The sequence below is a fragment of the Dipteris shenzhenensis genome, chromosome 11 (assembly GCF_047967505.1).
Source record: "Dipteris shenzhenensis isolate YYH24624 ecotype China chromosome 11, Dip_SZ_1.0, whole genome shotgun sequence".
NCBI classification, from domain to species: domain Eukaryota; kingdom Viridiplantae; phylum Streptophyta; class Polypodiopsida; order Gleicheniales; family Dipteridaceae; genus Dipteris; species Dipteris shenzhenensis.
In genome coordinates, this window is record NC_141606.1 from 50,672,255 (window position 1) to 50,680,272 (window position 8,018).

At 42.0% G+C, this 8,018-nt stretch overlaps 1 pseudogene; it reads right to left on the reverse strand.

Annotated features, from left to right (window-relative positions):
* Positions 1-4,557: 4,557 nt before the first annotated feature.
* LOC147897136 (serine/threonine-protein kinase OXI1-like) lies at positions 4,558-6,274 on the reverse strand (annotated as a pseudogene).
* Between the last annotated feature and the right edge of the window lie 1,744 nt (positions 6,275-8,018).

Consider the following 8,018-nt stretch of genomic DNA (forward strand, 5'->3'; position numbering starts at 1 on the left):
ACCTTGAGCGAGGTAGACATGGCATTTCAAGAACCACGACGTGCATGGGGATTGAAGAAAGAAGGTAAACATAAAGGACAACTGATACACTTTACCATTCCCAAAAATAGAAAGGTAAGAACTTAGCTATAGCATTCGTTGTTAGGCTAAGAAAAACTCTAGGTGTGAAAGCAATCACAATAAGACCTTGGACACATAATCTATATCTTGAGGGAATCATGTCGACCAATGGGGCCAAACAAAGTTTAGCAATTGCAAATCAACTCAGTCCTAACTTACAACAAGCTAGGGGAGGACTATTAAAAGGCTCTTAATAGAATAAGCTCGTAAATGAGATTGGTAAAAGGGAGGAGGGCCATAACTTTACTTTGAAAAATAAGGGGAGAACATTAATAAAAATAAAACTAAGGGGGAAGGGAGAGATTATTAGGGCAGTACATAAGGGTGGGGAAAATAAAGAAAGGAAAAAAACTTAATAAATTATTAGGCGGTACTTAATGGTGGGGGGGAAAATTATTGTGTATTATTAGAATGTGTGTGTGTGTGTGTGTGTTCATATTTAATACTCCCATCAAAGTAGAGCCATATAGTTAATCCCATCATCAGGATTAAGTGAATAAAAGCACCTAAAATGGATAAAATAGAAGTCAGACCTTTACATCAAAAGAATCTAATGAAATATTATTCATTCAGGGGATTAAATCATGCAAAACCTAAGATGTGGGATAACAAACTAGTCGATCTTAACCAAATTTGGAATACAAAGTTTAAATGCTGAATCTTTCTGACAATCCAAGAGAAACTACGTGTTTGCTTGAGTGTAGACATTTTTGGTAAGGTTCGAGGACTTTTTTGTATATGGGTATCTTGCATGACCCATAACTTATGCATTGCTCAATGGAATTCAGTAAACTTTGTCTTCAAATTGTAGTACACATTCCAAATTTGACCATGAGAGCCTTAAATTATGGAATAAGGATTTGCAACCAGACCATTAAAGCATTATAATTGCTATGTTGTTGCATGTGAAGCATGCATCCTGAAGACTATAGGATATAGCAATTTATTCAAAAACATAAAAATTTTGTTCTATACATACATTCAACCAAGTAATCATTCTGAAGTACACTACGTACGCTTATCCTCAACCCAAGGACACACCTAAATGAGATCATTATGCATGGGTTAATGGGCCTCCAATGTTGTGCTAAAGTGATGCATACCCATTTGAGGGCACGCTCCATAACTTTCTTTTGATTTGTTGAAAACCAAAGCGGATTGAAAAATTGGAATCCAAACTATTGGGACTAGTGCATGGTGGTCTTAAAATAGTTGTTGGTATTGGTATCTAGATTCAAGTTGGAAAAGTGCATTTTGTGCATGTGCAAATATATTTTAATAAATCCAACACTATTTACAAATTTGAATTGTTTCTTTTTCCATGCACTTGCTTGCTATATGGCTCATAAGCATGCCAAAGGTCATTACAATTAATAATACACAGCATCAAACCCGATAGCGTGCCCTTTGGCCTATTAGTGTTTTGAAGCATTTTAGGCCACATTGCACTTGTTTGGGACATCCAATTCTGTTGATGTCAGAGGGGGAAAAACCGACAGCTGAAATTTTGCTACTCCCACGAATTTTGAATTTTCACACCTCTTGCCCATCAAATCTTGGAAGATTAAGTACTTGCAACCTGCCCCCATCCTGCAAATGCCTTGCAACCCGCACACACCTCGACGTGACCTTGAGCATACTTTGGTTTGCCATTGTCTTCTTTCAGGTAAGTTGTCTTCTATTCTTTGCTTGCCTCACCAGCTAGCTTCTTTGGGTGGACTGATTGTGGCCATGGCATCAATGGCAACATGCAACTCGCCATGGCTTGCAAGAGAAGCATACAGAGGTTGCGAGGTAGGAAAGCCGAAAACCCAGGTCAAGGAACAAGGAACAGAGTGCGGTCAAGGAAAGTGTTGGCACGGTATCGAATTGGCAACAGAAGATACTTTTGCAACATCTGCAAAGGGAGAAACAACGAGAACAAAGAAGAGTCCTTTTGCAGTGCAGCAGCAAGAAGTAGTTGTAGATGCATGCATTCGATCATTGCCATCAGAGCGAAGAACACGAGCTGTGGTGTCACGATTGGTCGGAGCATTCGAGGTAACAACATCAGGCCATTCAGGTGATTACTAGTCTCGAGTCTTCACAAGCTTTAGCCTGCACCCTAAAGTTCATAGAGTAACAACACTACCAACACCTCGAGAGATGCATGCCCAAGAGGCGATGCTCTCTAACCTAAGAAATGGCTTACAGAAGGCAAAAGGGGTGCACAGCTTAGATCAACTAGCTACAAAGAGGGCGACATTAGCTATGTTGGTGTCCCCTGAAACAAAGGAGAAACGGCTTGGGTGTACAATGTCAAAGATGTTGTCAATCAGAAGGACCAATGTGGCTCCAATGGTTGAACATAGAGTAGAAACAATGCACGATCATCCTGATCTGAGAAGTCTATGGGCTTCAATAGAATGCAAGAAAAGGAGAGACAGCCTAAGTGCATAGTCATTGCTACATTGACGGCATTTTGGCCTGAAAATACTAGAATTTCTCCAAATAGAAAGGACATCTGTAATAAGTGGATGGGATGCAAGGTGTTTGAGGAGCACATCATACACATGCTAGATACAACGCAGGTCAGTCGTGCCTAAACTAGCCCGGTGGTCGTTTTGTGATTGAGCTTTGGGATAGTTTACTTGTTTCATTTCTTAAACTAGGCTTAGACTAAATGTGATTGTCCTAAACCAGCCCGATGGTTGGAACATCATGCAACCCTGGGCTGGTTCAGCTCAATTGCCAGTAATGGGATTGTCCTGAACCAATGTGGTTGAACAGACATTAGTTGTCCAGCCTGGTGGCATGGTTGAGCAAAAATTAACAACAATATATTTCGCAATATATTGTTATTTTACTAAACCAGCCCGATGGTTGGAACATCATGCAACCGTGGCTGCTTCAGCTCAATCACCAATTATGTGATTGTCTTGAACCAGCATGGTCGAATAGACATTAGTTATTGACCAGCCCGGTGGTTGAAATTATTGTGTTTCTTAGTACTTAAATTCATTAAATTTAATTTCCTACCATTCGGGTCATATACTACTGTTAAATTGTGGAATTCAGAAATGAAAAGTAATATATTGTTATTTTCTAATGGTAAAATTCAGAAATGAAAAGCAATATACTTGTTATTGTCTAATATGTGAAGTTGAGACCATCAGGCTAAACCATCATGGTGGTTGAAACTATGACAGTGTGCTAAACCATCCCGGTGGTTGAAATTGTGACTGTCCTAAACCCGGATCCATTTTATTACCCGCGTCCTCAGGTTATGGCTTATTATGCAAGCACGTAGCTAGGTTGCCATGTCTTTAGTCCAGTGGCTATGGAACTTGTGTCATGCTAGTCGATCCTACTATAAAGCCTTGGCACCATACAATTTTTGCTCAGTTCCCAGGTAGCTTGTATCCACCATTTTTTTGAATAGAGATATGTGGCATGCTTCTAAGAAGATCACTCTTTGATAGAATCAGCTTGTAATCTGAGCATTGACCCATTCATTGGGATTGAAACTAAGTGGAGGCAAATGGCTATCAAGGTAACATGGGACTTCCAGAATGTATTCCAATGTTTTGCAAAAGATAGCACTTAGGCAAAGGAAGCGATCAATGTTGCTACGCATTATTTTCTCATGCTACTGAAGTGCTCGGATCATTATGCCTTGGATATTCCATTCTACACCAGAATATGGTTCGATCATTGGCCAATTAATGGTGTGATCTTCATCCAAAGTGTGTATGTTGGCTTCCCATTTTTTACATCGTGGAAGTGCATAGAACTTGGGATGGGTTCTGAGACATGGAGGTGCACATAGGTACTCTTTCAAGAAGATTACATCAAAGAGCTTGGGATGGCGCCAATCAGGTTGTGGATCCAACTTGCTTATCCAGCCTTCACTAATTTGACATTAATGAAGGTTGGTAGGAAAGTTGTCTAGGGTCCATCCACCTCGAGTTTTCATATCAGGATATTTGCCCCAAAATTCCTTGATGGGGTTACTGGGAAGTGGTATCTCATCAAAATCATACCCATCATTGGAACTTGGCACGGGAGTGTGAATTGGATATTCTGGATCCTAATATTCAAAATCAAATACTGTGTCATTTTCTGCTGATGGATGCACAAGTAGTATTGGAGGTGATGACGGGGTAGGGAGAGAATCTGGGGACATGGGGGAGAAATATGGGAGAGTATTAGTTGTGGAAGGGGGAGCAGAGGGGAGGGGGGGAAGAATTGGGCAAATGGTTTGAATAGCTTGGTAATCCTCGAGGGTAGGATTAGCAAGGGAAGGGAAGAAGCTAGGTGTGAGGGATTCATAAGTTTGTGACTATTGGGTTAGTTGAAAATGGTGAGAGGCATGAGCAAAGAGACGATGCAGGGAATAGATGTTAGGATGGAGCTCAGGGAAGGTTAAGAGGGTGGTAGCAGCAAGGGTAAGTGAGGTTATGAGGTTGGCAGCCTCAATTCTGGATCCTTTACAAGGAGTTTCTTGATCAAGTCGTTGAAAGGAGATCAAGATGGCAGTTCAAGTTCCTTGCATAAGATGTTATAAAACGTTTCTTTTCTGTTTGTACCTTTAAAAGGTGTCCTCCCGTAGACCATCTCATACAGAAATATCCCCAATGTCCACCAATCCACAGAAAACCCATGTCCATTGCCCCATAATACCTCTGGTGCAACATACTCCTCAGTACCCACAAAGGAATTAGATCGGCAAAGAGATATATTCCCTTTTTTCTGTTTCGATCTTTTTCGCCATGCATGGAATGGGAGACGAAATTTTCGGGTACCTGGTCGCAAAGAGGAAGAATCATCAGTTTGCAAGTTTCTACCTGACGTCGATTGCTGTGAATCGTTTTCCTCTTTTCTTGGCGATGTGCTGAAGCATGAAATTATAGACCCCCATGATCTCTTATGTTGTCCCTTCTCGATTGGTTTGCTCTCAACCACCAACGAAAGATCAAAATCAGTGAGCATTATATGGCCATTTTTCTGCACTAAAATGTTCTCTGGCTTCAAATCCCTGTAGATGATTCCCCGATCATGAAGATACTCCAATGCCAATACTACTTCTGTTGCATAGAATCTGCACAACAGGAAATCAGAAACATTATTAGAACGCTGATCAGGGAACGGTCGCTTCTTATCTGTTAGAAAATAGATGAGCCTAATGGTCTCTCTCTCTCTCTCTCTCTCTGTGGCAAAAAACCAGCGATAACCTTGAGGGGAGGACTACCCATGAGGCATACATATGCAATGAAAGCATCCATCTTGAGTGCTATAAACCCGGCATATGTAGTATTAACTAGAAAAGAATTCGAGGGGTCCCTATGGAATGTTCCCATTTGATTATTGGATGAGCGGATATGATCCTGATTTGGAGTTGCTTCCATTGGATAAGCACGCGTGCGTTGAGGTGATCTTCCACTTGTAGAGCAGCGACAAGCTCTTGGTACACCACCATTGTGGATGGTAGTGGGGCTTCATTGGTGTTGTCTTCCATTGCCTCATTGTTATGCACTAGCAATTGGAGTTCAAGCTTGGAGATGATTATCTTTTGGGAGTGCATCTCATTCATTTTTTCTTTGTACTTCTGGTAGATGGTTGTATATGCCTCCTTAAACTTTCTCATTTGCAAGGTGACCTTTGCCTGTTGAGGCATGTCTTTTGTGGTATTGGACCATTGGTCCAAGACTTGTGCTTGTGAAGTGCTGGCCTCTTTAGCAATAGCAAGTTGGTCCTTTAAGATTCTACATTCCCTTGTAAGCTCGTCAATGTTGAAGGCACATACTGCCAAAGATTGTTTCATGTCTTCAAGCTTGTCTTTGCAATCCTAGAGCTCTTCTTCTTTGTGAATTAGAGTGAGTCGATCTTGTGCCACTACCTCTGTCTACTGAGCATGTGCAAAGGTCAAGGAGTTATAGTAGGTCTGTAGGATTGCCGTTGCTTGTACTGCTACTATTAGTTGTGTTTGACTTTGGTGGAGGTTGGAGATCACATCCCTCACTACCTTCTCTTGAGCTTGGAGAGCTTGGTTCATGCACACTTCTTCTACCTCCTTCTCATCTATCTGCACCTGAAGTGCCTTGACTTCTATGGTGATTGCTTGGAATTGATCTTCAATTTCTGTTGCATTCTGTCTATCCAATTCTCTTTGCATATTCCTCCTTGGCCAAGCTAGTGAATAGTTCGGACATTTGGATCATTTGGCTAGCTTAATGTTGGAAAATGATAGATGGTGATGAGGACTGGTGATATTGCTGATATAACTGGTGCCCATGTAGCCATCCTGATGATTCTGTAGTACTTGTGGGAGGTTGTTCCAATGGTATATCAGTCACTTGTGTACAATTGTAATACTATTGATGTGGCACTAGCTCCCCTTGTGGCTCATCGACTGGCATGGCGTCGACGGGTAGTTCTAGTGCTAATGTAGCCTCAGGCTCTAGTGCTGATCTTTCCTCAGGTTTGGTTGCTGCTGTTGTTGGAGATATATCGATTGCAGTTGCGCATTGAGCTGTAGCATCTTGTGGGGCAATTCCTCAATTCTAACCTCCAGAATAGGTATTTCTTCTAAGGCATCTGCACTTGCCAATGTGATTGTAGGAGAAGTTGGTGATGGCTCCCATACTAGTGAGAAGGGAATGTCTAACTCCTCAATTGGTTTTGGTGATTGGGGCAAAGTCTTTCCTCATTCTTGTAGCTCTTTTTTGATGATAATGGCCATTAAGTGTGGAATTTTACATTTTTGGGGTGATGAACCATCTAGTTTTTTTGTAAACAAGATGAGTAAGTGCTGGCTCCAGTCTTTCTTTAGCTTCCTACTCAGCAAAACAAATGTGTGGAGTGGAAGGGATTGATTCTTGCCACACTTAACTCCTAGGATTATGGATAGGAATTGTGCTGCTTCCCTGAGGTGATGGTTAAGGATGGTGCGAAGTAATATGCCATCCCTATGGATCAGTGTGCCCTTGGTGAGAAGAGGCTGTACTTTGAGAAATTTTGCATCGGTAGGCCATGTAGGGTATTTGGCACATTGTGTTGGGAGTGAGATATCCCTTTGAATGACTGTATTGTCGAGGATAATGTTGAGTGGGCTCTTATGTATAGTGATGGTACCGTACTTGCCAACCTGTGCATTGCTAGAGTGGTAAGAATGGAGAAAGTCCCTGATGTATGCGGTCATTCTAGGACTGTCCTCCAAGGATTTGAGGCTCTCATGCAAACTACCTAGACCCCTTTGCTCTAAGTAAGATGTTGCTTCCTTGGAAAGAGCATAAGTCGACGTAGGCAGCCAAACGAGTTCCAGTGGACTGGGCCCCATCAATGGTTCTGTAGGCTGGTGGTGACCAGGGTGGCATTTGTTCTTCTTGGTCATGCATTGAATCCTCCTTGGAGCTATCATTTTGGACCAGAAATGCCTGTGGTCACCGTGGTTGAGAGGATGTAGATGGCTGCGAACTGTAGAGGGGGTCTCGTGGTTGATGCAGTGGGCTCTTTCTGCGCATCCTCTTTAGTGGCGGCATTTTTTTTGAACCTGCATCCATGTGCATGTGGTGTACCATTGATCATTAGATTAGCTGGCATGCAGGTATGACCTTTGTGTGTGGTTGTGAGAGATCTTATTTTTATACATGCTTTGAGAGTGTGGAATGAAAGTGTGTGGCATAATTATTCATGAAATCATCTATGTGTCTAAGCGAAAGTGTTAGATATCAATGCTCCACTCTCATGTAACTACGTGGGAACTAGCTAACTCTACTTGTAAGCCCCCCCATATGAGGAGAAGGCATTTGAGTAGCTATGTTATCCGGCAAGTCTTGGTTTGGACACCAGATGGGGGCCATGTGTGGCCTGATGGCTGGATGGCTTCAGATAGAGTTGGCACACTACCAACTAGGCTA